Source organism: Lissotriton vulgaris, chromosome 8 (genome assembly GCF_964263255.1).
Source record: "Lissotriton vulgaris chromosome 8, aLisVul1.2, whole genome shotgun sequence".
In the NCBI taxonomy this organism is placed as follows: Eukaryota; Metazoa; Chordata; class Amphibia; order Caudata; family Salamandridae; genus Lissotriton; species Lissotriton vulgaris.
Window position 1 is genome coordinate 153,419,023 of NC_141696.1, and position 27,800 is coordinate 153,446,822.

Here is a 27,800-nt window from a genome sequence, read left to right on the forward strand (position 1 = left end):
CACAAGGTGCAACTTTATGCACAGGACAATAAACACAGAAGATCACATGTGAAAGCATTTCATTTCACAGGTGTACAATTTTTATGCTTTTAGAATACCTCATACCTCTCACCAGCTATTTAGGGTCCTGTATCCTACTCACAAAATTACCTTGCCTGCGACCTCTCTCTCTACACAAACAACTACTGCACAGGAAGTAGGAAGGCAGAAGGTGGGGCATATTATGCAAATGTATGCTGTCATTGTGCCTTGCAGATTCATGCAGGATTTCTAGATCCTTGCTGGATACAAGAGAGCAGACCTTGTTTCAGATCAACTGTCCCTAGCAGGGAACGTCTGAGCACATGCAGTCTTTTGCTCTCTAGCCCCTGGCCTGTGACTTACCCTCACTGGCTGAGGCGTGAATTTCTGCATACCATCGTTGCATAGATGGTACGTTTGTGGTCAGTTTGGGATGGGTGGGAGGTCAAAAGCAGGGAAAAGTATGTCGCCTTCACTTCTAGTCTCCTCTTCTAGGCCTACCTGCCGTTCACTCACTCTGTCTTTGTTTCATTCTCTCCTTCCTCAACACCCCTTCTCACTCACTCGCTCTATCACTTGTGCTCTTTCCCCTTGCTCTGCATTTCATAGTGGAAACATCTCTTGAATGGAGCATTAGAAAATGAGGTTACATAAAATTAACAATCTACTTATTGGAAACCAAAAATATCACAAGACTGAATGTAACCCATTTCATTAAAAAAAGGGACTTTTTAAGCACCCCCCAAAAAACACATAAAACACCACGAGTGCTAGAAGAATATTATACGAGCTTGAAGACAGAATTGGGCAAATTAATTTGCAGTTGAAACTGAAGTTTGTTACTTATTCAGATATTATATGCACTGCCAATTTTTAGCTGAGATTCTAAAAGAACTCAGAGACAAAATGGACTTAAAGTTTTGTCAGAAGTGGGATTCGAACCCACGCCTCCAGGAGAGACTGCGGCCTTAACGCAGCGCCTTAGACCACTCGGCCATCCTGACCACATTTGCTTGATCATCTACAGAGAGGGAAAGATATTGTGAACCAAAAAAAGCACACATCTTAGGTCATGAGTGGCTAGAGCAAGAAAAAAACTCACTGCACTTTTCCAAGTAGACAACCATATAAGCCCATGTGAGGGAAATGATCAGATTTTTTCTCTCTCAAGAAAAAAGTAGAGTAAACACACAATTGTCAGAAGTGGGATTTGAACCCAAGCCTCCAGAAGAGACTGCGACCTGAACGCAGCGCCTTAGACCACTCGGCCATCCTGACTTGCATTTTCGGAACCTTCCACAGGCCAGACAGCCATGCAAGTGGGGTACCGAAAAGGCATGCCCTCAATTTATTTATCCTATTATAAGTACTTCCAACAGATATTTGAACAATCCATAGAGAGCAGTACCTATGAAGAACTCTTTAGACCTTTAAGGCGTACAAAGAGAAAGTGCTATTAATCAGCCACTTGAAAGGCCCAAAGCTGCTTTGAAATTGAGTCAACAGCCACCTCTTGGCTAGCTAAAGCAAATTCAACAAGGAATTTCAATGTCACAACATAGGGTGCAATACGCAAATCTAAGCAGCCCCTGATCACAGCCCTGAGGAAATTGCCGTAAGTGTGCTGGAGTCCAACTGTCTACCAGATGCTAGGCATTCTTCCATATTTGCATGGCCTGTCTGGCCAGGGCATACAAGAGCATGACTCTTCCAGATGAGCTCTTACATGGGTCCTATGCTCATATAGTAAGGACTGCACTTTGTCAGCAAGACTTTATACAACCGAAATATATGAGAAACCCCAGCTCTCTTGACTAGATGAGGACGGAATCACATCCTAGGTGAAGACCAACAGATGCAACTTCCATCAGATGTTAAACTGAAAAAGGAGATTACATCTCCAAAAGTCATGTCAGAAGTGGGATTCGAACCCACGCCTCCAGAGGAGACTGCGGCCTAAACACAGCACCTTAGACCACTCGGCCATCCTGACAGTGCAGAGTCTTAAGAAATGTATAAAAGTCACTCAGAAATTTCTGCCTCCATGCAAGCCTGAAATAATTTAAACCTTCAAACACAAGGTGCAACTTTATGCACAGGACAATAAACACAGAAGATCACATGTGAAAGCATTTCATTTCACAGGTGTACAATTTTTATGCTTTTAGAATACCTCATACCTCTCACCAGCTATTTAGGGTCCTGTATCCTACTCACAAAATTACCTTGCCTGCGACCTCTCTCTCTACACAAACAACTACTGCACAGGAAGTAGGAAGGCAGAAGGTGGGGCATATTATGCAAATGTATGCTGTCATTGTGCCTTGCAGATTCATGCAGGATTTCTAGATCCTTGCTGGATACAAGAGAGCAGACCTTGTTTCAGATCAACTGTCCCTAGCAGGGAACGTCTGAGCACATGCAGTCTTTTGCTCTCTAGCCCCTGGCCTGTGACTTACCCTCACTGGCTGAGGCGTGAATTTCTGCATACCATCGTTGCATAGATGGTACGTTTGTGGTCAGTTTGGGATGGGTGGGAGGTCAAAAGCAGGGAAAAGTATGTCGCCTTCACTTCTAGTCTCCTCTTCTAGGCCTACCTGCCGTTCACTCACTCTGTCTTTGTTTCATTCTCTCCTTCCTCAACACCCCTTCTCACTCACTCGCTCTATCACTTGTGCTCTTTCCCCTTGCTCTGCATTTCATAGTGGAAACATCTCTTGAATGGAGCATTAGAAAATGAGGTTACATAAAATTAACAATCTACTTATTGGAAACCAAAAATATCACAAGACTGAATGTAACCCATTTCATTAATAAAAGGGACTTTTTAAGCACCCCCCAAAAAACACATAAAACACCACGAGTGCTAGAAGAATATTATACGAGCTTGAAGACAGAATTGGGCAAATCAATTTGCAGTTGAAACTGAAGTTTGTTACTTATTCAGATATTATATGCACTGCCAATTTTTAGCTGAGATTCTAAAAGAACTCAGAGACAAAATGGACTTAAAGTTTTGTCAGAAGTGGGATTCGAACCCACGCCTCCAGGAGAGACTGCGGCCTTAACGCAGCGCCTTAGACCACTCGGCCATCCTGACCACATTTGCTTGATCATCTACAGAGAGGGAAAGATATTGTGAACCAAAAAAAGCACACAACTTAGGTCATGAGTGGCTAGAGCAAGAAAAAAACTCACTGCACTTTTCCAAGTAGACAACCATATAAGCCCATGTGAGGGAAATGATCTGATTTTTTCTCTCCCAAGAAAAAAGTAGAGTAAACACACAATTGTCAGAAGTGGGATTTGAACCCACGCCTCCAGAAGAGACTGCGACCTGAACGCAGCGCCTTAGACCACTCAGCCATCCTGACTTGCATTTGTGGAACCTTCCACAGGCCAGACAGCCATGCAAGTGGGGTACCGAAAAGGCATGCCCTCAATTTATTTATCCTATTATAAGTACTTCCAACAGATCTTTGAACAATCCATAGAGAGCAGTACCTATGAAGAACTCTTTAGACCTTTAAGGCGTACAAAGAGAAAGTGCTATTAACCAGCCACTTGAAAGGCCCAAAGCTGCTTTGAAATTGAGTCAACAGCCACCTCTTGGCTAGCTGAAGCAAATTCAACAAGGAATTTCAATGTCACAACATAGGGTGGAATACGCAAATCTAAGCAGCCCCTGATCACAGCCCTGAGGAAATTGCCGTAAGTGTGCTGGAGTCCAACTGTCTACCAGATGCTAGGCATTCTTCCATATTTGCATGGCCTGTCTGGCCAGGGCATACAAGAGCATGACTCTTCCAGATGAGCTCTTACATGGGTCCTATGCTCATATAGTAAGGACTGCACTTTGTCAGCAAGACTTTATACAACCAAAATATATGAGAAACCCCAGCTCTCTTGACTAGATGAGGACGGAATCACATCCCAGGTGAAGACCAACAGATGCAACTTCCATCAGATGTTAACCTGAAAAAGGAGATTACATCTCCAAAAGTCATGTCAGAAGTGGGATTCGAACCCACGCCTCCAGAGGAGACTGCGGCCTAAACACAGCGCCTTAGACCACTCGGCCATCCTGACAGTGCAGAGTCTTAAGAAATTTATAAAAGTCACTCAGAAATTTCTGCCTCCATGCAAGCCTGAAATAATTTAAACCTTCAAACACAAGGTGCAACTTTATGCACAGGACAATAAACACAGAAGATCACATGTGAAAGCATTTCATTTCACAGGTGTACAATTTTTATGCTTTTAGAATACCTCATACCTCTCACCAGCTATTTAGGGTCCTGTATCCTACTCACAAAATTACCTTGCCTGCGACCTCTCTCTCTACACAAACAACTACTGCACAGGAAGTAGGAAGGCAGAAGGTGGGGCATATTATGCAAATGTATGCTGTCATTGTGCCTTGCAGATTCATGCAGGATTTCTAGATCGTTGCTGGATACAAGAGAGCAGACCTTGTTTCAGATCAACTGTCCTTAGCAGGGAACGTATGAGCACATGCAGTCTTTTGCTCTCTAGCCCCTGGCCTGGGACTTACCCTCACTGGCTGAGGCGTGAATTTCTGCATACCAACGTTGCATAGATGGTACGTTTGTGGTCGGTTTGGGATGGGTGGGAGGTCAAAAGCAGGGAAAAGTATGTCGCCTTCACTTCTAGTCTCCTCTTCTAGGCCAACCTGCCGTTCACTCACTCTGTCTTTGTTTCATTCTCTCCTTCCTCAACACCCCTTCTCACTCACTCGCTCTATCACTTGTGCTCTTTCCCCTTGCTCTGCATTTCATAGTGGAAACATCTCTTGAATGGAGCATTAGAAAATGAGGTTACATAAAATTAACAATCTACTTATTGGAAACCAAAAATATCACAAGACTGAATGTAACCCATTTCATTAATAAAAGGGACTTTTTAAGCACCCCCCAAAAAACACATAAAACACCACGAGTGCTAGAAGAATATTATACGAGCTTGAAGACAGAATTGGGCAAATTAATTTGCAGTTGAAACTGAAGTTTGTTACTTATTCAGATATTATATGCACTGCCAATTTTTAGCTGAGATTCTAAAAGAACTCAGAGACAAAATGGACTTAAAGTTTTGTCAGAAGTGGGATTCGAACCCACACCTCCAGGAGAGACTGCGGCCTTAACGCAGCGCCTTAGACCACTCGGCCATCCTGACCACATTTGCTTGATCATCTACAGAGAGGGAAAGATATTGTGAACCAAAAAAAGCACACAACTTAGGTCATGAGTGGCTAGAGCAAGAAAAAAACTCACTGCACTTTTCCAAGTAGACAACCATATAAGCCCATGTGAGGGAAATGATCTGATTTTTTCTCTCCCAAGAAAAAAGAAGAGTAAACACACAATTGTCAGAAGTGGGATTTGAACCCACGCCTCCAGAAGAGACTGCGACCTGAACGCAGCGCCTTAGACCACTCGGCCATCCTGACTTGCATTTGTGGAACCTTCCACAGGCCAGACAGCCATGCAAGTGGGGTACCGAAAAGGCATGCCCTCAATTTATTTATCCTATTATAAGTACTTCCAACAGATCTTTGAACAATCCATAGAGAGCAGTACCTATGAAGAACTCTTTAGACCTTTAAGGCGTACAAAGAGAAAGTGCTATTAACCAGCCACTTGAAAGGCCCAAAGCTGCTTTGAAATTGAGTCAACAGCCACCTCTTGGCTAGCTAAAGCAAATTCAACAAGGAATTTCAATGTCACAACATAGGGTGGAATACTCAAATCTAAGCAGCCCCTGATCACAGCCCTGAGGAAATTGCCGTAAGTGTGCTGGAGTCCAACTGTCTACCAGATGCTAGGCATTCTTCCATATTTGCATGGCCTGTCTGGCCAGGGCATACAAGAGCATGACTCTTCCAGATGAGCTCTTACATAGGTCCTATGCTCATATAGTAAGGACTGCACTTTGTCAGCAAGACTTTATACAACCGAAATATATGAGAAACCCCAGCTCTCTTGACTAGATGAGGACGGAATCACATCCCAGGTGAAGACCAACAGATGCAACTTCCATCAGATGTTAACCTGAAAAAGGAGATTACATCTCCAAAAGTCATGTCAGAAGTGGGATTCGAACCCACGTCTCCAGAGGAGACTGCGGCCTAAACACAGCACTTTAGACCACTCGGCCATCCTGACAGTTCAGAGTCTTAAGAAATGTATAAAAGTCACTCAGAAATTTCTGCCTCCATGCAAGCCTGAAATAATTTAAACCTTCAAACACAAGGTGCAACTTTATGCACAGGACAATAAACACAGAAGATCACATGTGAAAGCATTTCATTTCACAGGTGTACAATTTTTATGCTTTTAAAATACCTCATACCTCTCACCAGCTATTTAGGGTCCTGTATCCTACTCACAAAATTACCTTGCCTGCGACCTCTCTCTCTACACAAACAACTACTGCACAGGAAGTAGGAAGGCAGAAGGTGGGGCATATTATGCAAATGTATGCTGTCATTGTGCCTTGCAGATTCATGCAGGAATTCTAGATCCTTGCTGGATACAAGAGAGCCGACCTTGTTTCAGATCAACTGTCCCTAGCAGGGAACGTCTGAGCACATGCAGTCTTTTGCTCTCTATCCCCTGGCCTGGGACTTACCCTCACTGGCTGAGGCGTGAATTACTGCATACCAACGTTGCATAGATGGTACGTTTGTGGTCGGTTTGGGATGGGTGGGAGGTCAAAAGCATGGAAAAGTATGTCGCCTTCACTTCTAGTCTCCTCTTCTAGGCCTACCTGCCGTTCACTCACTCTGTCTTTGTTTCATTCTCTCCTTCCTCAGCACCCCTTCTCACTCACTCGCTCTATCACTTGTGCTCTTTCCCCTTGCTCTGCATTTCATAGTGGAAACATCTCTTGAATGGAGCATTAGAAAATGAGGTTACATAAAATTAACAATCTACTTATTGGAAACCAAAAATATCACAAGACTGAATGTAACCCATTTCATTAATAAAAGGGACTTTTTAAGCACCCCCCAAAAAACACATAAAACACCACGAGTGCTAGAAGAATATTATACGAGCTTGAAGACAGAATTGGGCAAATTAATTTGCAGTTGAAACTGAAGTTTGTTACTTATTCAGATATTATATGCACTGCCAATTTTTAGCTGAGATTCTAAAAGAACTCAGAGACAAAATGGACTTAAAGTTTTGTCAGAAGTGGGATTCGAACCCACGCCTCCAGGAGAGACTGCGGCCTTAACGCAGCGCCTTAGACCACTCGGCCATCCTGACCACATTTGCTTGATCATCTACAGAGAGGGAAAGATATTGTGAACCAAAAAAAGCACACATCTTAGGTCATGAGTGGCTAGAGCAAGAAAAAAACTCACTGCACTTTTCCAAGTAGACAACCATATAAGCCCATGTGAGGGAAATGATCAGATTTTTTCTCTCTCAAGAAAAAAGTAGAGTAAACACACAATTGTCAGAAGTGGGATTTGAACCCACGCCTCCAGAAGAGACTGCGACCTGAACGCAGCGCCTTAGACCACTCGGCCATCCTGACTTGCATTTGTGGAACCTTCCACAGGCCAGACAGCCATGCAAGTGGGGTACCGAAAAGGCATGCCCTCAATTTATTTATCCTATTATAAGTACTTCCAACAGATCTTTGAACAATCCATAGAGAGCAGTACCTATGAAGAACTCTTTAGACCTTTAAGGCGTACAAAGAGAAAGTGCTATTAACCAGCCACTTGAAAGGCCCAAAGCTGCTTTGAAATTGAGTCAACAGCCACCTCTTGGCTAGCTAAAGCAAATTCAACAAGGAATTTCAATGTCACAACATAGGGTGGAATACGCAAATCTAAGCAGTCCCTGATCACAGCCCTGAGGAAATTGCCGTAAGTGTGCTGGAGTCCAACTGTCTACCAGATGCTAGGCATTCTTTCATATTTGCATGGCCTGTCTGGCCAGGGCATACAAGAGCATGACTCTTCCAGATGAGCTCTTACATGGGTCCTATGCTCATATAGTAAGGACTGCACTTTGTCAGCAAGACTTTATACAACCGAAATATATGAGAAACCCCAGCTCTCTTGACTAGATGAGGACGGAATCACATCCCAGGTGAAGACCAACAGATGCAACTTCCATCAGATGTTAACCTGAAAAAGGAGATTACATCTCCAAAAGTCATGTCAGAAGTGGGATTCGAACCCACGCCTCCAGAGGAGACTGCGGCCTAAACACAGCGCCTTAGACCACTCGGCCATCCTGACAGTGCAGAGTCTTAAGAAATGTATAAAAGTCAATCAGAAATTTCTGCCTCCATGCAAGCCTGAAATAATTTAAACCTTCAAACACAACGTGCAACTTTATGCACAGGACAATAAACACAGAAGATCACATGTGAAAGCATTTCATTTCACAGGTGTACAATTTTTATGCTTTTAGAATACCTCATACCTCTCACCAGCTATTTAGGGTCCTGTATCCTACTCACAAAATTACCTTGCCTGCGACCTCTCTCTCTACACAAACAACTACTGCACAGGAAGTAGGAAGGCAGAAGGTGGGGCATATTATGCAAATGTATGCTGTCATTGTGCCTTGCAGATTCATGCAGGATTTCTAGATCCTTGCTGGATACAAGAGAGCAGACCTTGTTTCAGATCAACTGTCCCTAGCAGGGAACGTCTGAGCACATGCAGTCTTTTGCTCTCTAGCCCCTGGCCTGGGACTTACCCTCACTGGCTGAGGCGTGAATTTCTGCATACCAACGTTGCATAGATGGTACGTTTGTGGTCGGTTTGGGATGGGTGGGAGGTCAAAAGCAGGGAAAAGTATGTCGCCTTCACTTCTAGTCTCCTCTTCTAGGCCTACCTGCCGTTCACTCACTCTGTCTTTGTTTCATTCTCTCCTTCCTCAACACCCCTTCTCACTCACTCGCTCTATCACTTCTGCTCTTTCCCCTTGCTCTGCATTTCATAGTGGAAACATCTCTTGAATGGAGCATTAGAAAATGAGGTTACATAAAATTAACAATCTACTTATTGGAAACCAAAAATATCACAAGACTGAATGTAACCCATTTCATTAATAAAAGGGACTTTTTAAGCACCCCCCAAAAAACACATAAAACACCACGAGTGCTAGAAGAATATTATACGAGCTTGAAGACAGAATTGGGCAAATTAATTTGCAGTTGAAACTGAAGTTTGTTACTTATTCAGATATTATATGCACTGCCAATTTTTAGCTGAGATTCTAAAAGAACTCAGAGACAAAATGGACTTAATGTTTTGTCAGAAGTGGGATTTGAACCCACGCCTCCAGGAGAGACTGCGGCCTTATCGCAGCGCCTTAGACCACTCGGCCATCCTGACCACATGTGCTTGATCATCTACAGAGAGGGAAAGATATTGTGAACCAAAAAAAGCACACAACTTAGGTCATGAGTGGCTAGAGCAAGAAAAAAACTCACTGCACTTTTCCAAGTAGACAACCATATAAGCCCATGTGAGGGAAATGATCTGATTTTTTCTCTCCCAAGAAAAAAGAAGAGTAAACACACAATTGTCAGAAGTGGGATTTGAACCCACGCCTCCAGAAGAGACTGCGACCTGAACGCAGCGCCTTAGACCACTCGGCCATCCTGACTTGCATTTTCGGAATCTTCCACAGGCCAGACAGCCATGCAAGTGGGGTACCGAAAAGGCATGCCCTCAATTTATTTATCCTATTATAAGTACTTCCAACAGATCTTTGAACAATCCATAGAGAGCAGTACCTATGAAGAACTCTTTAGACCTTTAAGGCGTACAAAGAGAAAGTGCTATTAACCAGCCACTTGAAAGGCCCAAAGCTGCTTTGAAATTGAGTCAACAGCCACCTCTTGGCTAGCTAAAGCAAATTCAACAAGGAATTTCAATGTCACAACATAGGGTGGAATACGCAAATCTAAGCAGCCCCTGATCACAGCCCTGAGGAAATTGCCGTAAGTGTGCTGGAGTCCAACTGTCTACCAGATGCTAGGCATTCTTCCATATTTGCATGGCCTGTCTGGCCAGGGCATACAAGAGCATGACTCTTCCAGATGAGCTCTTACATGGGTCCTATGCTCATATAGTAAGGACTGCACTTTGTCAGCAAGACTTTATACAACCGAAATATATGAGAAACCCCAGCTCTCTTGACTAGATGAGGACGGAATCACATCCCAGGTGAAGACCAACAGATGCAACTTCCATCAGATGTTAACCTGAAAAAGGAGATTACATCTCCAAAAGTCATGTCAGAAGTGGGATTCGAACCCACGCCTCCAGAGGAGACTGCGGCCTAAACACAGCGCCTTAGACCACTCGGCCATCCTGACAGTGCAGAGTCTTAAGAAATGTATAAAAGTCACTCAGAAATTTCTGCCTCCATGCAAGCCTGAAATAATTTAAACCTTCAAACACAAGGTGCAACTTTATGCACAGGACAATAAACACAGAAGATCACTTGTGAAAGCATTTCATTTCACAGGTGTACAATTTTTATGCTTTTAAAATACCTCATACCTCTCACCAGCTATTTAGGGTCCTGTATCCTACTCACAAAATTACCTTGCCTGCGACCTCTCTCTCTACACAAACAACTACTGCACAGGAAGTAGGAAGGCAGAAGGTGGGGCATATTATGCAAATGTATGCTGTCATTGTGCCTTGCAGATTCATGCAGGATTTCTAGATCCTTGCTGGATACAAGAGAGCAGACCTTGTTTCAGATCAACTGTCCCTAGCAGGGAACGTCTGAGCACATGCAGTCTTTTGCTCTCTAGCCCCTGGCCTGGGACTTACCCTCACTGGCTGAGGCGTGAATTTCTGCATACCAACGTTGCATAGATGGTACGTTTGTGGTCGGTTTGGGATGGGTGGGAGGTCAAAAGCATGGAAAAGTATGTCGCCTTCACTTCTAGTCTCCTCTTCTAGGCCTACCTGCCGTTCACTCACTCTGTCTTTGTTTCATTCTCTCCTTCCTCAACACCCCTTCTCACTCACTCGCTCTATCACTTGTGCTCTTTCCCCTTGCTCTGCATTTCAAAGTGGAAACATCTCTTGAATGGAGCATTAGAAAATGAGGTTACATAAAATTAACAATCTACTTATTGGAAACCAAAAATATCACAAGACTGAATGTAACCCATTTCATTAATAAAAGGGACTTTTTAAGCACCCCCCAAAAAACACATAAAACGCCACGAGTGCTAGAAGAATATTATACGAGCTTGAAGACAGAATTGGGCAAATTAATTTGCAGTTGAAACTGAAGTTTGTTACTTATTCAGATATTATATGCACTGCCAATTTTTAGCTGAGATTCTAAAAGAACTCAGAGACAAAATGGACTTAAAGTTTTGTCAGAAGTGGGATTCGAACCCACGCCTCCAGGAGAGACTGCGGCCTTAACGCAGCGCCTTAGACCACTCGGCCATCCTGACCACATTTGCTTGATCATCTACAGAGAGGGAAAGATATTGTGAACCAAAAAAAGCACACATCTTAGGTCATGAGTGGCTAGAGCAAGAAAAAAACTCACTGCACTTTTCCAAGTAGACAACCATATAAGCCCATGTGAGGGAAATGATCAGATTTTTTCTCTCTCAAGAAAAAAGTAGAGTAAACACACAATTGTCAGAAGTGGGATTTGAACCCACGCCTCCAGAAGAGACTGCGACCTGAACGCAGCGCCTTAGACCACTCGGCCATCCTGACTTGCATTTGTGGAACCTTCCACAGGCCAGACAGCCATGCAAGTGGGGTACCGAAAAGGCATGCCCTCAATTTATTTATCCTATTATAAGTACTTCCAAAAGATCTTTGAACAATCCATAGAGAGCAGTACCTATGAAGAACTCTTTAGACCTTTAAGGCGTACAAAGAGAAAGTGCTATTAACCAGCCACTTGAACGGAACAAAGCTGCTTTGAAATTGAGTCAACAGCCACCTCTTGGCTAGCTAAAGCAAATTCAACAAGGAATTTCAATGTCACAACATAAGGTGAAATACGCAAATCTAAGCAGCCCCTGATCACAGCCCTGAGGAAATTGCCGTAAGTGTGCTGGAGTCCAACTGTCTACCAGATGCTAGGCATTCTTCCATATTTGCATGGCCTGTCTTGCCAGGGCATACAAGAGCATGACTCTTCCAGATGAGCTCTTACATGGGTCCTATGCTCATATAGTAAGGACTGCACTTTGTCAGCAAGACTTTATACAACCGAAATATATGAGAAACCCCAGCTCTCTTGACTAGATGAGGACGGAATCACATCCCAGGTGAAGACCAACAGATGCAACTTCCATCAGATGTTAACCTGAAAAAGGAGATTACATCTCCAAAAGTCATGTCAGAAGTGGGATTCGAACCCACGCCTCCAGAGGAGACTGCGGCCTACACACAGCGCCTTAGACCACTCGGCCATCCTGACAGTGCAGAGTCTTAAGAAATGTATAAAAGTCACTCATAAATTTCTGCCTCCATGCAAGCCTGAAATAATTTAAACCTTCAAACACAAGGTGCAACTTTATGCACAGGACAATAAACACAGAAGATCACATGTGAAAGCATTTCATTTCACAGGTGTACAATTTTTATGCTTTTAGAATACCTCATACCTCTCACCAGCTATTTAGGTTCCTGTATCCTACTCACAAAATTACCTTGGCTGCGACCTCTCTCTCTACACAAACAACTACTGCACAGGAAGTAGGAAGGCAGAAGGTGGGGCATATTATGCAAATGTATGCTGTCATTGTGCCTTGCAGATTCATGCAGGATTTCTAGATCCTTGCTGGATACAAGAGAGCAGACCTTGTTTCAGATCAACTGTCCCTAGCAGGGAACGTCTGAGCACATGCAGTCTTTTGCTCTCTAGCCCCTGGCCTGGGACTTACCCTCACTGGCTGAGGCGTGAATTTCTGCATACCAACGTTGCATAGATGGTACGTTTGTGGTCGGTTTGGGATGGGTGGGAGGTCAAAAGCAGGGAAAAGTATGTCGCCTTCACTTCTAGTCTCCTCTTCTAGGCCAACCTGCCGTTCACTCACTCTGTCTTTGTTTCATTCTCTCCTTCCTCAACACCCCTTCTCACTCACTCGCTCTATCACTTGTGCTCTTTCCCCTTGCTCTGCATTTCATAGTGGAAACATCTCTTGAATGGAGCATTAGAAAATGAGGTTACATAAAATTAACAATCTACTTATTGGAAACCAAAAATATCACAAGACTGAATGTAACCCATTTCATTAATAAAAGGGACTTTTTAAGCACCCCCCAAAAAACACATAAAACACCACGAGTGCTAGAAGAATATTATACGAGATTGAAGACAGAATTGGGCAAATTAATTTGCAGTTGAAACTGAAGTTTGTTACTTATTCAGATATTATATGCACTGCCAATTTTTAGCTGAGATTCTAAAAGAACTCAGAGACAAAATGGACTTAATGTTTTGTCAGAAGTGGGATTCGAACCCACGCCTCCAGGAGAGACTGCGGCCTTATCGCAGCGCCTTAGACCACTCGGCCATCCTGACCACATGTGCTTGATCATCTACAGAGAGGGAAAGATATTGTGAACCAAAAAAAGCACACAACTTAGGTCATGAGTGGCTGGAGCAAGAAAAAAACTCACTGCACTTTTCCAAGTAGACAACCATATAAGCCCATGTGAGGGAAATGATCAGATTTTTTCTCTCTCAAGAAAAAAGTAGAGTAAACACACAATTGTCAGAAGTGGGATTTGAACCCACGCCTCCAGAAGAGACTGCGACCTGAACGCAGCGCCTTAGACCACTCGGCCATCCTGACTTGCATTTGTGGAACCTTCCACAGGCCAGACAGCCATGCAAGTGGGGTACCGAAAAGGCATGCCCTCAATTTATTTATCCTATTATAAGTACTTCCAACAGATCTTTGAACAATCCATAGAGAGCAGTACCTATGAAGAACTCTTTAGACCTTTAAGGCGTACAAAGAGAAAGTGCTATTAACCAGCCACTTGAACGGAACAAAGCTGCTTTGAAATTGAGTCAACAGCCACCTCTTGGCTAGCTAAAGCAAATTCAACAAGGAATTTCAATGTCACAACATAAGGTGGAATACGCAAATCTAAGCAGCCCCTGATCACAGCCCTGAGGAAATTGCCGTAAGTGTGCTGGAGTCCAACTGTCTACCAGATGCTAGGCATTCTTCCATATTTGCATGGCCTGTCTTGCCAGGGCATACAAGAGCATGACTCTTCCAGATGAGCTCTTACATGGGTCCTATGCTCATATAGTAAGGACTGCACTTTGTCAGCAAGACTTTATACAACCGAAATATATGAGAAACCCCAGCTCTCTTGACTAGATGAGGACGGAATCACATCCCAGGTGAAGACCAACAGATGCAACTTCCATCAGATGTTAACCTGAAAAAGGAGATTACATCTCCAAAAGTCATGTCAGAAGTGGGATTCGAACCCACGCCTCCAGAGGAGACTGCGGCCTAAACACAGCGCCTTAGACCACTCGGCCATCCTGACAGTGCAGAGTCTTAAGAAATGTATAAAAGTCACTCAGAAATTTCTGCCTCCATGCAAGCCTGAAATAGTTTAAACCTTCAAACACAAGGTGCAACTTTATGCACAGGACAATAAACACAGAAGATCACATGTGAAAGCATTTCATTTCACAGGTGTACAATTTTTATGCTTTTAGAATACCTCATACCTCTCACCAGCTATTTAGGGTCCTGTATCCTACTCACAAAATTACCTTGCCTGCGACCTCTCTCTCTACACAAACAACTACTGCACAGGAAGTAGGAAGGCAGAAGGTGGGGCATATTATGCAAATGTATGCTGTCATTGTGCCTTGCAGATTCATGCAGGATTTCTAGATCGTTGCTGGATACAAGAGAGCAGACCTTGTTTCAGATGAACTGTCCCTAGCAGGGAACGTCTGAGCACATGCAGTCTTTTGCTCTCTAGCCCCTGGCCTGGGACTTACCCTCACTGGCTGAGGCGTGAATTTCTGCATACCAACGTTGCATAGATGGTACGTTTGTGGTCGGTTTGGGATGGGTGGGAGGTCAAAAGCAGGGAAAAGTATGTCGCCTTCACTTGAAGTCTCCTCTTCTAGGCCTACCTGCCGTTCACTCACTCTGTCTTTGTTTCATTCTCTCCTTCCTCAACACCCCTTCTCACTCACTCGCTCTATCACTTGTGCTCTTTCCCCTTGCTCTGCATTTCATAGTGGAAACATCTCTTGAATGGAGCATTAGAAAATGAGGTTACATAAAATTAACAATCTACTTATTGGAAACCAAAAATATCACAAGACTGAATGTAACCCATTTCATTAATAAAAGGGACTTTTTAAGCACCCCCCAAAAAACACATAAAACGCCACGAGTGCTAGAAGAATATTATACGAGCTTGAAGACAGAATTGGGCAAATTAATTTGCAGTTGAAACTGAAGTTTGTTACTTATTCAGATATTATATGCACTGCCAATTTTTAGCTGAGATTCTAAAAGAACTCAGAGACAAAATGGACTTAAAGTTTTGTCAGAAGTGGGATTCGAACCCACGCCTCCAGGAGAGACTGCGGCCTTAACGCAGCGCCTTAGACCACTCGGCCATCCTGACCACATGTGCTTGATCATCTACAGAGAGGGAAAGATATTGTGAACCAAAAAAAGCACACATCTTAGGTCATGAGTGGCTAGAGCAAGAAAAAAACTCACTGCACTTTTCCAAGTAGACAACCATATAAGCCCATGTGAGGGAAATGATCAGATTTTTTCTCTCCCAAGAAAAAAGAAGAGTAAACACACAATTGTCAGAAGTGGGATTTGAACCCACGCCTCCAGAAGAGACTGCGACCTGAACGCAGCGCCTTAGACCACTCGGCCATCCTGACTTGCATTTTCGGAACCTTCCACAGGCCAGACAGCCATGCAAGTGGGGTACCGAAAAGGCATGCCCTCAATTTATTTATCCTATTATAAGTACTTCCAACAGATCTTTGAACAATCCATAGAGAGCAGTACCTATGAAGAACTCTTTAGACCTTTAAGGCGTACAAAGAGAAAGTGCTATTAACCAGCCACTTGAAAGGCCCAAAGCTGCTTTGAAATTGAGTCAACAGCCACCTCTTGGCTAGCTAAAGCAAATTCAACAAGGAATTTCAATGTCACAACATAGGGTGGAATACGCAAATCTAAGCAGCCCCTGATCACAGCCCTGAGGAAATTGCCGTAAGTGTGCTGGAGTCCAACTGTCTACCAGATGCTAGGCATTCTTCCATATTTGCATGGCCTGTCTGGCCAGGGCATACAAGAGCATGACTCTTCCAGATGAGCTCTTACATGGGTCCTATGCTCATATAGTAAGGACTGCACTTTGTCAGCAAGACTTTATACAACCGAAATATATGAGAAACCCCAGCTCTCTTGACTAGATGAGGACGGAATCACATCCCAGGTGAAGACCAACAGATGCAACTTCCATCAGATGTTAACCTGAAAAAGGAGATTACATCTCCAAAAGTCATGTCAGAAGTGGGATTCGAACCCACGCCTCCAGAGGAGACTGCGGCCTAAACACAGCGCCTTAGACCACTCGGCCATCCTGACAGTGCAGAGTCTTAAGAAATGTATAAAAGTCACTCAGAAATTTCTGCCTCCATGCAAGCCTGAAATAATTTAAACCTTCAAACACAAGGTGCAACTTTATGCACAGGACAATAAACACAGAAGATCACTTGTGAAAGCATTTCATTTCACAGGTGTACAATTTTTATGCTTTTAAAATACCTCATACCTCTCACCAGCTATTTAGAGTCCTGTATCCTACTCACAAAATTACCTTGCCTGCGACCTCTCTCTCTACACAAACAACTACTGCACAGGAAGTAGGAAGGCAGAAGGTGGGGCATATTATGCAAATGTATGCTGTCATTGTGCCTTGCAGATTCATGCAGGATTTCTAGATCCTTGCTGGATACAAGAGAGCAGACCTTGTTTCAGATCAACTGTCCCTAGCAGGGAACGTCTGAGCACATGCAGTCTTTTGCTCTCTAGCCCCTGGCCTGGGACTTACCCTCACTGGCTGAGGCGTGAATTTCTGCATACCAACGTTGCATAGATGGTACGTTTGTGGTCGGTTTGGGATGGGTGGGAGGTCAAAAGCATGGAAAAGTATGTCGCCTTCACTTCTAGTCTCCTCTTCTAGGCCTACCTGCCGTTCACTCACTCTGTCTTTGTTTCATTCTCTCCTTCCTCAACACCCCTTCTCACTCACTCGCTCTATCACTTGTGCTCTTTCCCCTTGCTCTGCATTTCATAGTGGAAACATCTCTTGAATGGAGCATTAGAAAATGAGGTTACATAAAATTAACAATCTACTTATTGGAAACCAAAAATATCACAAGACTGAATGTAACCCATTTCATTAATAAAAGGGACTTTTTAAGCACCCCCCAAAAAACACATAAAACGCCACGAGTGCTAGAAGAATATTATACGAGCTTGAAGACAGAATTGGGCAAATTAATTTGCAGTTGAAACTGAAGTTTGTTACTTATTCAGATATTATATGCACTGCCAATTTTTAGCTGAGATTCTAAAAGAACTCAGAGACAAAATGGACTTAAAGTTTTGTCAGAAGTGGGATTCGAACCCACGCCTCCAGGAGAGACTGCGGCCTTAACGCAGCGCCTTAGACCACTCGGCCATCCTGACCACATTTGCTTGATCATCTACAGAGAGGGAAAGATATTGTGAACCAAAAAAGCACACATCTTAGGTCATGAGTGGCTAGAGCAAGAAAAAAACTCACTGCACTTTTCCAAGTAGACAACCATATAAGCCCATGTGAGGGAAATGATCAGATTTTTTCTCTCTCAAGAAAAAAGTAGAGTAAACACACAATTGTCAGAAGTGGGATTTGAACCCACGCCTCCAGAAGAGACTGCGACCTGAACGCAGCGCCTTAGACCACTCGGCCATCCTGACTTGCATTTGTGGAACCTTCCACAGGCCAGACAGCCATGCAAGTGGGGTACCGAAAAGGCATGCCCTCAATTTATTTATCCTATTATAAGTACTTCCAACAGATCTTTGAACAATCCATAGAGAGCAGTACCTATGAAGAACTCTTTAGACCTTTAAGGCGTACAAAGAGAAAGTGCTATTAACCAGCCACTTGAAAGGCCCAAAGCTGCTTTGAAATTGAGTCAACAGCCACCTCTTGGCTAGCTAAAGCAAATTCAACAAGGAATTTCAATGTCACAACATAGGGTGGAATACGCAAATCTAAGCAGCCCCTGATCACAGCCCTGAGGAAATTGCCGTAAGTGTGCTGGAGTCCAACTGTCTACCAGATGCTAGGCATTCTTCCATATTTGCATGGCCTGTCTGGCCAGGGCATACAAGAGCATGACTCTTCCAGATGAGCTCTTACATGGGTCCTATGCTCATATAGTAAGGACTGCACTTTGTCAGCAAGACTTTATACAACCGAAATATATGAGAAACCCCAGCTCTCTTGACTAGATGAGGACGGAATCACATCCCAGGTGAAGACCAACAGATGCAACTTCCATCAGATGTTAACCTGAAAAAGGAGATTACATCTCCAAAAGTCATGTCAGAAGTGGGATTCGAACCCACGCCTCCAGAGGAGACTGCGGCCTAAACACAGCGCCTTAGACCACTCGGCCATCCTGACAGTGCAGAGTCTTAAGAAATGTATAAAAGTCACTCAGAAATTTCTGCCTCATGCAAGCCTGAAATAATTTAAACCTTCAAACACAAGGTGCAACTTTATGCACAGGACAATAAACACAGAGGATCACATGTGAAAGCATTTCATTTCACAGGTGTACAATTTTTATGCTTTTAAAATACCTCATACCTCTCACCAGCTATTTAGGGTCCTGTATCCTACTCACAAAATTACCTTGCCTGCGACCTCTCTCTCTACACAAACAACTACTGCACAGGAAGTAGGAAGGCAGAAGGTGGGGCATATTATGCAAATGTATGCTGTCATTGTGCCTTGCAGATTCATGCAGGATTTCTAGATCCTTGCTGGATACAAGAGAGCAGACCTTGTTTCAGATCAACTGTCCCTAGCAGGGAACGTCTGAGCACATGCAGTCTTTTGCTCTTTAGCCCCTGGCCTGGGACTTACCCTCACTGGCTGAGGCGTGAATTTCTGCATACCAACGTTGCATAGATGGTACGTTTGTGGTCGGTTTGGGATGGGTGGGAGGTCAAAAGCAGGGAAAAGTATGTCGCCTTCACTTCTAGTCTCCTCTTCTAGGCCTACCTGCCGTTCACTCACTCTGTCTTTGTTTCATTCTCTCCTTCCTCAACACCCCTTCTCACTCACTCGCTCTATCACTTGTGCTCTTTCCCCTTGCTCTGCATTTCATAGTGGAAACATCTCTTGAATGGAGCATTAGAAAATGAGGTTACATAAAATTAACAATCTACTTATTGGAAACCAAAAATATCACAAGACTGCATGTAACCCATTTCATTAATAAAAGGGACTTTTTAAGCACCCCCCAAAAAACACATAAAACACCACGAGTGCTAGAAGAATATTATACGAGCTTGAAGACAGAATTGGGCAAATTAATTTGCAGTTGAAACTGAAGTTTGTTACTTATTCAGATATTATATGCACTGCCAATTTTTAGCTGAGATTCTAAAAGAACTCAGAGACAAAATGGACTTAAAGTTTTGTCAGAAGTGGGATTCGAACCCACGCCTCCAGGAGAGACTGCGGCCTTAACACAGCGCCTTAGACCACTCGGCCATCCTGACCACATTAGCTTGATCATCTACAGAGAGGAAAAGATATTGTGAACCAAAAAAAGCACACATCTTAGGTCATGAGTGGCTAGAGCAAGAAAAAAACTCACTGCACTTTTCCAAGCAGACAACCATATAAGCCATTGTGAGGGAAATGATCTGATTTTTTCTCTCTCAAGAAAAAAGTAGAGTAAACACACAATTGTCAGAAGTGGGATTTGAACCCACGCCTCCAGAAGAGACTGCGACCTGAACGCAGCGCCTTAGACCACTCGGCCATCCTGACTTGCATTTGTGGAACCTTCCACAGGCCAGACAGCCATGCAAGTGGGGTACCGAAAAGGCATGCCCTCAATTTATTTATCCTATTATAAGTACTTCCAACAGATCTATGACCAATCCATAGAGAGCAGTACCTATGAAGAACTATTTAGACCTTTAAGGCGTACAAAGAGAAAGTGCTATTAACCAGCCACTTGAAAGGCCCAAAGCTGCTTTGAAATTGAGTCAACAGCCACCTCTTGGCTAGCTAAAGCAAATTCAACAAGGAATTTCAATGTCACAACATAGGGTGGGATACGCAAATCTAAGCAGCCCCTGATCACAGCCCTGAGGAAATTGCCGTAAGTGTGCTGTAGTCCAACTGTCTACCAGATGCTAGGCATTCTTCCATATTTGCATGGCCTGTCTGGCCAGGGCATACAAGAGCATGACTCTTCCAGATGAGCTCCTACATGGGTCCTATGCTCATATAGTAAGGACTGCACTTTGTCAGCAAGACTTTATACAACCGAAATATATGAGAAACCCCAGCTCTCTTGACTAGATGAGGACGGAATCACATCCCAGGTGAAGACCAACAGATGCAACTTCCATCAGATGTTAACCTGAAAAAGGAGATTACATCTCCAAAAGTCATGTCAGAAGTGGGATTCGAACCCACGCCTCCAGAGGAGACTGCGGCCTAAACACAGCGCCTTAGACCACTCGGCCATCCCGACAGTGCAGAATCTTAAGAAATGTATAAAAGTCACTCATAAATTTCTGCCTCATGCAAGCCTGAAATAATTTAAACCTTCAAACACAAGGTGCAACTTTATGCACAGGACAATAAACACAGAAGATCACATGTGAAAGCATTTCATTTCACAGGTGTACAATTTTTATGCTTTTAAAATACCACATACCTCTCACCAGCTATTTAGGGTCCTGTATCCTACTCACAAAATTACCTTGCCTGTGACCTCTCTCTCTACACAAACAACTACTGCACAGGAAGTAGGAAGGCAGAAGGTGGGGCATATTATGCAAATGTATGCTGTCATTGTGCCTTGCAGATTCATGCAGGATTTCTAGATCCTTGCTGGATACAAGAGAGCAGACCTTGTTTCAGATCAACTGTCCCTAGCAGGGAACGTCTGAGCACATGCAGTCTTTTGCTCTCTAGCCCCTGGCCTGGGACTTACCCTCACTGGCTGAGGCGTGAATTTCTGCATACCAACGTTGCATAGATGGTACGTTTGTGGTCGGTTTGGGATGGGTGGGAGGTCAAAAGCAGGGAAAAGTATGCCGCCTTCACTTCTAGTCTCCTCTTCTAGGCCTACCTGCCGTTCACTCACTCTGTCTTTGTTTCATTCTCTCCTTCCTCAACACCCCTTCTCACTCACTCGCTCTATCACTTGTGCTCTTTCCCCTTGCTCTGCATTTCATAGTGGAAACATCTCTTGAATGGAGCATTAGAAAATGAGGTTACATAAAATTAACAATCTACTTATTGGAAACCAAAAATATCACAAGACTGAATGTAACCCATTTCATTAATAAAAGGGACTTTTTAAGCACCCCCCAAAAAACACATAAAACACCACGAGTGCTAGAAGAATATTATACGAGCTTGAAGACAGAATTGGGCAAATTAATTTGCAGTTGAAACTGAAGTTTGTTACTTATTCAGATATTATATGCACTGCCAATTTTTAGCTGAGATTCTAAAAGAACTCAGAGACAAAATGGACTTAAAGTTTTGTCAGAAGTGGGATTCGAACCCACGCCTCCAGGAGAGACTGCGGCCTTAACGCAGCGCCTTAGACCACTCGGCCATCCTGACCACATGTGCTTGATAATCTACAGAGAGGGAAAGATATTGTGAACCAAAAAAAGCACACATCTTAGGTCATGAGTGGCTAGAGCAAGAAAAAAACTCACTGCACTTTTCCAAGTAGACAACCATATAAGCCCATGTGAGGGAAAGATCTGATTTTTTCTCTCTCAAGAAAAAAGTAGAGTAAACACACAATTGTCAGAAGTGGGATTTGAACCCACGTCTCCAGAAGAGACTGCGACCTGAACGCAGCGCCTTAGACCACTCGGCCATCCTGACTTGCATTTGTGGAACCTTCCACAGGTCAGACAGCCATGCAAGTGGGGTACCGAAAAGGCATGCCCTCAATTTATTTATCCTATTATAAGTACTTCCAACAGATCTTTGAACAATCCATAGAGAGCAGTACCTATGAAGAACTCTTTAGACCTTTAAGGCGTACAAAGAGAAAGTGCTATTAACCAGCCACTTGAAAGGCCCAAAGCTGCTTTGAAATTGAGTCAACAGCCACCTCTTGGCTAGCTAAAGCAAATTCAACAAGGAATTTCAATGTCACAACATAGGGTGGAATACGCAAATCTAAGCAGCCCCTGATCACAGCCCTGAGGAAATTGCCGTAAGTGTGCTGGAGTCCAACTGTCTACCAGATGCTAGGCATTCTTCCATATTTGCATGGCCTGTCTGGCCAGGGCATACAAGAGCATGACTCTTCCAGATGAGCTCTTACATGGGTCCTATGCTCATATAGTAAGGACTGCACTTTGTCAGCAAGACTTTATACAACCGAAATATATGAGAAACCCCAGCTCTCTTGACTAGATGAGGACGGAATCACATCCCAGGTGAAGACCAACAGATGCAACTTCCATCAGATGTTAACCTGAAAAAGGAGATTACATCTCCAAAAGTCATGTCAGAAGTGGGATTCGAACCCACGCCTCCAGAGGAGACTGCAGCCTAAACACAGCGCCTTAGACCACTCGGCCATCCTGACAGTGCAGAGTCTTAAGAAATGTATAAAAGTCACTCAGAAATTTCTGCCTCCATGCAAGCCTGAAATAATTTAAACCTTCAAACACAAGGTGCAACTTTATGCACAGGACAATAAACACAGAAGATCACATGTGAAAGCATTTCATTTCACAGGTGTACAATTTTTATGCTTTTAGAATACCTCATACCTCTCACCAGCTATTTAGGGTCCTGTATCCTACTCACAAAATTACCTTGCCTGCGACCTCTCTCTCTACACAAACAACTACTGCACAGGAAGTAGGAAGGCAGAAGGTGGGGCATATTATGCAAATGTATGCTGTCATTGTGCCTTGCAGATTCATGCAGGATTTCTAGATCCTTGCTGGATACAAGAGAGCAGACCTTGTTTCAGATCAACTGTCCCTAGCAGGGAACGTCTGAGCACATGCAGTCTTTTGCTCTCTAGCCCCTGGCCTGGGACTTACCCTCACTGGCTGAGGCGTGAATTTCTGCATACCAACGTTGCATAGATGGTACGTTTGTGGTCGGTTTGGGATGGGTGGGAGGTCAACAGCATGGAAAAGTATGTCGCCTTCACTTCTAGTCTCCTCTTCTAGGCCTACCTGCCGTTCACTCACTCTGTCTATGTTTCATTCTCTCCTTCCTCAACACCCCTTCTCACTCACTCGCTCTATCACTTGTGCTCTTTCCCCTTGCTCTGCATTTCATAGTGGAAACATCTCTTGAATGGAGCATTAGAAAATGAGGTTACATAAAATTAACAATCTACTTATTGGAAACCAAAAATATCACAAGACTGAATGTAACCCATTTCATTAATAAAAGGGACTTTTTAAGCACCCCCCAAAAAACACAGAAAACACCACGAGTGCTAGAAGAATATTATACGAGCTTGAAGACAGAATTGGGCAAATTAATTTGCAGTTGAAACTGAAGTTTGTTACTTATTCAGATATTATATGCACTGCTAATTTTTAGCTGAGATTCTAAAAGAACTCAGAGACAAAATGGACTTAAAGTTTTGTCAGAAGTCTGATTCGAACCCACGCCTCCAGGAGAGACTGCGGCCTTAACGCAGCTCCTTAGACCACTCGGCCATCCTGACCACATTTGCTTCATCATCTACAGAGAGGGAAAGATATTGGGAACCAAAAAAAGCACACAACTTAGGTCATGAGTGGCTAGAGCAAGAAAAAAACTCACTGCACTTTTCCAAGTAGACAACCATATAAGCCCATGTGAGGGAAATGATCTGATTTTTTCTCTCCCAAGAAAAAAGTAGAGTAAACACACAATTGTCAGAAGTGGGATTTGAACCCACGCCTCCAGAAGAGACTGCGACCTGAACGCAGCGCCTTAGACCACTCGGCCATCCTGACTTGCATTTGTGGAACCTTCCACAGGCCAGACAGCCATGCAAGTGGGGTACCGAAAAGGCATGCCCTCAATTTATTTATCCTATTATAAGTACTTCCAACAGATCTTTGAACAATCCATAGAGAGCAGTACCTATGAAGAACTCTTTAGACCTTTAAGGCGTACAAAGAGAAAGTGCTATTAACCAGCCACTTGAAAGGCCCAAAGTTGCTTTGAAATTGAGTCAACAGCCACCTCTTGGCTAGCTAAAGCAAATTCAACAAGGAATTTCAATGTCACAACATAGGGTGGAATACGCAAATCTAAGCAGCCCCTGATCACAGCCCTGAGGAAATTGCCGTAAGTGTGCTGGAGTCCAACTGTCTACCAGATGCTAGGCATTCTTCCATATTTGCATGGCCTGTCTGGCCAGGGCATACAAGAGCATGACTCTTCCAGATGAGCTCTTACATGGGTCCTATGCTCATATAGTAAGGACTGCACTTTGTCAGCAAGACTTTATACAACCGAAATATATGAGAAACCCCAGCTCTCTTGACTAGATGAGGACGGAATCACATCCCAGGTGAAGACCAACAGATGCAACTTCCATCAGATGTTAACCTGAAAAAGGAGATTACATCTCCAAAAGTCATGTCAGAAGTGGGATTCGAACCCACGCCTCCAGAGGAGACTGCGGCCTAAACACAGCACCTTAGACCACTCGGCCATCCTGACAGTGCAGAGTCTTAAGAAATGTATGAAAGTCACTCAGAAATTTCTGCCTCCATGCAAGCCTGAAATAATTTAAACCTTCAAACACAAGGTGCAACTTTATGCACAGGACAATAAACACAGAAGATCACATGTGAAAGATTTTATTTCACAGGTGTACAATTTTTATGCTTTTAAAATACCTCATACCTCTCACCAGCTATTTAGGGTCCTGTATCCTACTCACAAAATTACCTTGCCTGCGACCTCTCTCTCTACACAAACAACTACTGCACAGGAAGTAGGAAGGCAGAAGGTGGGGCATATTATGCAAATGTATGCTGTCATTGTGCCTTGCAGATTCATGCAGGATTTCTAGATCCTTGCTGGATACAAGAGAGCAGACCTTGTTTCAGATCAACTGTCCCTAGCAGGGAACGTCTGAGCACATGCAGTCTTTTGCTCTCTAGCCCCTGGCCTGGGACTTACCCTCACTGGCTGAGGCGTGAATTTCTGCATACCAACGTTGCATAGATGGTACGTTTGTGGTCGGTTTGGGATGGGTGGGAGGTCAAAAGCATGGAAAAGTATGTTGCCTTCACTTCTAGTCTCCTCTTCTAGGCCTACCTGCCGTTCACTCACTCTGTCTTTGTTTCATTCTCTCCTTCCTCAACACCCCTTCTCACTCACACGCTCTATCACTTGTGCTCTTTCCCCTTGCTCTGCATTTCATAGTGGAAACATCTCTTGAATGGAGCATTAGAAAATGAGGTTACATAAAATTAACAATCTACTTATTGGAAACCAAAAATATCACAAGACTGAATGTAACCCATTTCATTAAAAAAAGGGACTTTTTAAGCACCCCCCAAAAAACACATAAAACACCACGAGTGCTAGAAGAATATTATACGAGCTTGAAGACAGAATTGGGCAAATTAATTTGCAGTTGAAACTGAAGTTTGTTACTTATTCAGATATTATATGCACTGCCAATTTTTAGCTGAGATTCTAAAAGAACTCAGAGACAAAATGGACTTAAAGTTTTGTCAGAAGTGGGATTCGAACCCACGCCTCCAGGAGAGACTGCGGCCTTAACGCAGCACCTTAGACCACTCGGCCATCCTGACCACATTTGCTTGATCATCTACAGAGAGGGAAAGATATTGTGAACCAAAAAAAGCACACATCTTAGGTCATGAGTGGCTAGAGCAAGAAAAAAACTCACTGCACTTTTCCAAGTAGACAACCATATAAGCCCATGTGAGGGAAATGATCAGATTTTTTCTCTCTCAAGAAAAAAGTAGAGTAAACACACAATTGTCAGAAGTGGGATTTGAACCCAAGCCTCCAGAAGAGACTGCGACCTGAACGCAGCGCCTTAGACCACTCGGCCATCCTGACTTGCATTTTCGGAACCTTCCACAGGCCAGACAGCCATGCAAGTGGGGTACCGAAAAGGCATGCCCTCAATTTATTTATCCTATTATAAGTACTTCCAACAGATATTTGAACAATCCATAGAGAGCAGTACCTATGAAGAACTCTTTAGACCTTTAAGGCGTACAAAGAGAAAGTGCTATTAACCAGCCACTTGAAAGGCCCAAAGCTGCTTTGAAATTGAGTCAACAGCCACCTCTTGGCTAGCTAAAGCAAATTCAACAAGGAATTTCAATGTCACAACATAGGGTGCAATACGCAAATCTAAGCAGCCCCTGATCACAGCCCTGAGGAAATTGCCGTAAGTGTGCTGGAGTCCAACTGTCTACCAGATGCTAGGCATTCTTCCATATTTGCATGGCCTGTCTGGCCAGGGCATACAAGAGCATGACTCTTCCAGATGAGCTCTTACATGGGTCCTATGCTCATATAGTAAGGACTGCACTTTGTCAGCAAGACTTTATACAACCGAAATATATGAGAAACCCCAGCTCTCTTGACTAGATGAGGACGGAATCACATCCTAGGTGAAGACCAACAGATGCAACTTCCATCAGATGTTAAACTGAAAAAGGAGATTACATCTCCAAAAGTCATGTCAGAAGTGGGATTCGAACCCACGCCTCCAGAGGAGACTGCGGCCTAAACACAGCACCTTAGACCACTCGGCCATCCTGACAGTGCAGAGTCTTAAGAAATGTATAAAAGTCACTCAGAAATTTCTGCCTCCATGCAAGCCTGAAATAATTTAAACCTTCAAACACAAGGTGCAACTTTATGCACAGGACAATAAACACAGAAGATCACATGTGAAAGCATTTCATTTCACAGGTGTACAATTTTTATGCTTTTAGAATACCTCATACCTCTCACCAGCTATTTAGGGTCCTGTATCCTACTCACAAAATTACCTTGCCTGCGACCTCTCTCTCTACACAAACAACTACTGCACAGGAAGTAGGAAGGCAGAAGGTGGGGCATATTATGCAAATGTATGCTGTCATTGTGCCTTGCAGATTCATGCAGGATTTCTAGATCCTTGCTGGATACAAGAGAGCAGACCTTGTTTCAGATCAACTGTCCCTAGCAGGGAACGTCTGAGCACATGCAGTCTTTTGCTCTCTAGCCCCTGGCCTGTGACTTACCCTCACTGGCTGAGGCGTGAATTTCTGCATACCATCGTTGCATAGATGGTACGTTTGTGGTCAGTTTGGGATGGGTGGTAGGTCAAAAGCAGGGAAAAGTATGTCGCCTTCACTTCTAGTCTCCTCTTCTAGGCCTACCTGCCGTTCACTCACTCTGTCTTTGTTTCATTCTC

General features: G+C 43.6%; 35 non-coding genes across 35 annotated transcripts; all 35 read right to left on the reverse strand.

The window, feature by feature from the left end:
• Window positions 1-942: 942 nt before the first annotated feature.
• Window positions 943-1,025, reverse strand: TRNAL-AAG (transfer RNA leucine (anticodon AAG)). Its single transcript has one exon. It is a non-coding gene; the product is annotated as a tRNA-Leu (tRNA).
• Window positions 1,026-1,931: 906 nt separating this feature from the next.
• TRNAL-UAG (transfer RNA leucine (anticodon UAG)) lies at window positions 1,932-2,014 on the reverse strand. The gene has a single exon. It is a non-coding gene; the product is annotated as a tRNA-Leu (tRNA).
• A 1,024-nt stretch (window positions 2,015-3,038) lies between these two features.
• Window positions 3,039-3,121, reverse strand: TRNAL-AAG (transfer RNA leucine (anticodon AAG)). Its single transcript has one exon. It is a non-coding gene; the product is annotated as a tRNA-Leu (tRNA).
• A 191-nt stretch (window positions 3,122-3,312) lies between these two features.
• Window positions 3,313-3,395, reverse strand: TRNAL-CAG (transfer RNA leucine (anticodon CAG)). The gene has a single exon. It is a non-coding gene; the product is annotated as a tRNA-Leu (tRNA).
• A 632-nt stretch (window positions 3,396-4,027) lies between these two features.
• Window positions 4,028-4,110, reverse strand: TRNAL-UAG (transfer RNA leucine (anticodon UAG)). Its single transcript has one exon. It is a non-coding gene; the product is annotated as a tRNA-Leu (tRNA).
• A 1,024-nt stretch (window positions 4,111-5,134) lies between these two features.
• On the reverse strand, window positions 5,135-5,217 carry TRNAL-AAG (transfer RNA leucine (anticodon AAG)). The gene has a single exon. It is a non-coding gene; the product is annotated as a tRNA-Leu (tRNA).
• Window positions 5,218-5,408: 191 nt separating this feature from the next.
• On the reverse strand, window positions 5,409-5,491 carry TRNAL-CAG (transfer RNA leucine (anticodon CAG)). Its single transcript has one exon. It is a non-coding gene; the product is annotated as a tRNA-Leu (tRNA).
• A 1,739-nt stretch (window positions 5,492-7,230) lies between these two features.
• On the reverse strand, window positions 7,231-7,313 carry TRNAL-AAG (transfer RNA leucine (anticodon AAG)). Its single transcript has one exon. It is a non-coding gene; the product is annotated as a tRNA-Leu (tRNA).
• Window positions 7,314-7,504: 191 nt separating this feature from the next.
• On the reverse strand, window positions 7,505-7,587 carry TRNAL-CAG (transfer RNA leucine (anticodon CAG)). Its single transcript has one exon. It is a non-coding gene; the product is annotated as a tRNA-Leu (tRNA).
• Window positions 7,588-8,219: 632 nt separating this feature from the next.
• On the reverse strand, window positions 8,220-8,302 carry TRNAL-UAG (transfer RNA leucine (anticodon UAG)). The gene has a single exon. It is a non-coding gene; the product is annotated as a tRNA-Leu (tRNA).
• Window positions 8,303-9,326: 1,024 nt separating this feature from the next.
• On the reverse strand, window positions 9,327-9,409 carry TRNAL-AAG (transfer RNA leucine (anticodon AAG)). The gene has a single exon. It is a non-coding gene; the product is annotated as a tRNA-Leu (tRNA).
• A 191-nt stretch (window positions 9,410-9,600) lies between these two features.
• Window positions 9,601-9,683, reverse strand: TRNAL-CAG (transfer RNA leucine (anticodon CAG)). Its single transcript has one exon. It is a non-coding gene; the product is annotated as a tRNA-Leu (tRNA).
• Window positions 9,684-10,315: 632 nt separating this feature from the next.
• TRNAL-UAG (transfer RNA leucine (anticodon UAG)) lies at window positions 10,316-10,398 on the reverse strand. The gene has a single exon. It is a non-coding gene; the product is annotated as a tRNA-Leu (tRNA).
• Window positions 10,399-11,422: 1,024 nt separating this feature from the next.
• TRNAL-AAG (transfer RNA leucine (anticodon AAG)) lies at window positions 11,423-11,505 on the reverse strand. Its single transcript has one exon. It is a non-coding gene; the product is annotated as a tRNA-Leu (tRNA).
• Window positions 11,506-11,696: 191 nt separating this feature from the next.
• TRNAL-CAG (transfer RNA leucine (anticodon CAG)) lies at window positions 11,697-11,779 on the reverse strand. Its single transcript has one exon. It is a non-coding gene; the product is annotated as a tRNA-Leu (tRNA).
• A 632-nt stretch (window positions 11,780-12,411) lies between these two features.
• On the reverse strand, window positions 12,412-12,494 carry TRNAL-UAG (transfer RNA leucine (anticodon UAG)). Its single transcript has one exon. It is a non-coding gene; the product is annotated as a tRNA-Leu (tRNA).
• A 1,024-nt stretch (window positions 12,495-13,518) lies between these two features.
• TRNAL-AAG (transfer RNA leucine (anticodon AAG)) lies at window positions 13,519-13,601 on the reverse strand. Its single transcript has one exon. It is a non-coding gene; the product is annotated as a tRNA-Leu (tRNA).
• A 191-nt stretch (window positions 13,602-13,792) lies between these two features.
• On the reverse strand, window positions 13,793-13,875 carry TRNAL-CAG (transfer RNA leucine (anticodon CAG)). Its single transcript has one exon. It is a non-coding gene; the product is annotated as a tRNA-Leu (tRNA).
• Window positions 13,876-14,507: 632 nt separating this feature from the next.
• TRNAL-UAG (transfer RNA leucine (anticodon UAG)) lies at window positions 14,508-14,590 on the reverse strand. The gene has a single exon. It is a non-coding gene; the product is annotated as a tRNA-Leu (tRNA).
• A 1,024-nt stretch (window positions 14,591-15,614) lies between these two features.
• Window positions 15,615-15,697, reverse strand: TRNAL-AAG (transfer RNA leucine (anticodon AAG)). The gene has a single exon. It is a non-coding gene; the product is annotated as a tRNA-Leu (tRNA).
• A 191-nt stretch (window positions 15,698-15,888) lies between these two features.
• TRNAL-CAG (transfer RNA leucine (anticodon CAG)) lies at window positions 15,889-15,971 on the reverse strand. Its single transcript has one exon. It is a non-coding gene; the product is annotated as a tRNA-Leu (tRNA).
• Window positions 15,972-16,603: 632 nt separating this feature from the next.
• On the reverse strand, window positions 16,604-16,686 carry TRNAL-UAG (transfer RNA leucine (anticodon UAG)). The gene has a single exon. It is a non-coding gene; the product is annotated as a tRNA-Leu (tRNA).
• Window positions 16,687-17,710: 1,024 nt separating this feature from the next.
• Window positions 17,711-17,793, reverse strand: TRNAL-AAG (transfer RNA leucine (anticodon AAG)). The gene has a single exon. It is a non-coding gene; the product is annotated as a tRNA-Leu (tRNA).
• Window positions 17,794-17,983: 190 nt separating this feature from the next.
• Window positions 17,984-18,066, reverse strand: TRNAL-CAG (transfer RNA leucine (anticodon CAG)). Its single transcript has one exon. It is a non-coding gene; the product is annotated as a tRNA-Leu (tRNA).
• A 632-nt stretch (window positions 18,067-18,698) lies between these two features.
• Window positions 18,699-18,781, reverse strand: TRNAL-UAG (transfer RNA leucine (anticodon UAG)). The gene has a single exon. It is a non-coding gene; the product is annotated as a tRNA-Leu (tRNA).
• A 1,023-nt stretch (window positions 18,782-19,804) lies between these two features.
• On the reverse strand, window positions 19,805-19,887 carry TRNAL-AAG (transfer RNA leucine (anticodon AAG)). The gene has a single exon. It is a non-coding gene; the product is annotated as a tRNA-Leu (tRNA).
• Window positions 19,888-20,078: 191 nt separating this feature from the next.
• Window positions 20,079-20,161, reverse strand: TRNAL-CAG (transfer RNA leucine (anticodon CAG)). The gene has a single exon. It is a non-coding gene; the product is annotated as a tRNA-Leu (tRNA).
• Window positions 20,162-20,793: 632 nt separating this feature from the next.
• Window positions 20,794-20,876, reverse strand: TRNAL-UAG (transfer RNA leucine (anticodon UAG)). Its single transcript has one exon. It is a non-coding gene; the product is annotated as a tRNA-Leu (tRNA).
• A 1,023-nt stretch (window positions 20,877-21,899) lies between these two features.
• TRNAL-AAG (transfer RNA leucine (anticodon AAG)) lies at window positions 21,900-21,982 on the reverse strand. The gene has a single exon. It is a non-coding gene; the product is annotated as a tRNA-Leu (tRNA).
• Window positions 21,983-22,172: 190 nt separating this feature from the next.
• Window positions 22,173-22,255, reverse strand: TRNAL-CAG (transfer RNA leucine (anticodon CAG)). Its single transcript has one exon. It is a non-coding gene; the product is annotated as a tRNA-Leu (tRNA).
• Window positions 22,256-22,887: 632 nt separating this feature from the next.
• Window positions 22,888-22,970, reverse strand: TRNAL-UAG (transfer RNA leucine (anticodon UAG)). Its single transcript has one exon. It is a non-coding gene; the product is annotated as a tRNA-Leu (tRNA).
• A 1,298-nt stretch (window positions 22,971-24,268) lies between these two features.
• On the reverse strand, window positions 24,269-24,351 carry TRNAL-CAG (transfer RNA leucine (anticodon CAG)). Its single transcript has one exon. It is a non-coding gene; the product is annotated as a tRNA-Leu (tRNA).
• A 632-nt stretch (window positions 24,352-24,983) lies between these two features.
• TRNAL-UAG (transfer RNA leucine (anticodon UAG)) lies at window positions 24,984-25,066 on the reverse strand. The gene has a single exon. It is a non-coding gene; the product is annotated as a tRNA-Leu (tRNA).
• A 1,023-nt stretch (window positions 25,067-26,089) lies between these two features.
• On the reverse strand, window positions 26,090-26,172 carry TRNAL-AAG (transfer RNA leucine (anticodon AAG)). The gene has a single exon. It is a non-coding gene; the product is annotated as a tRNA-Leu (tRNA).
• A 906-nt stretch (window positions 26,173-27,078) lies between these two features.
• TRNAL-UAG (transfer RNA leucine (anticodon UAG)) lies at window positions 27,079-27,161 on the reverse strand. Its single transcript has one exon. It is a non-coding gene; the product is annotated as a tRNA-Leu (tRNA).
• Between the last annotated feature and the right edge of the window lie 639 nt (window positions 27,162-27,800).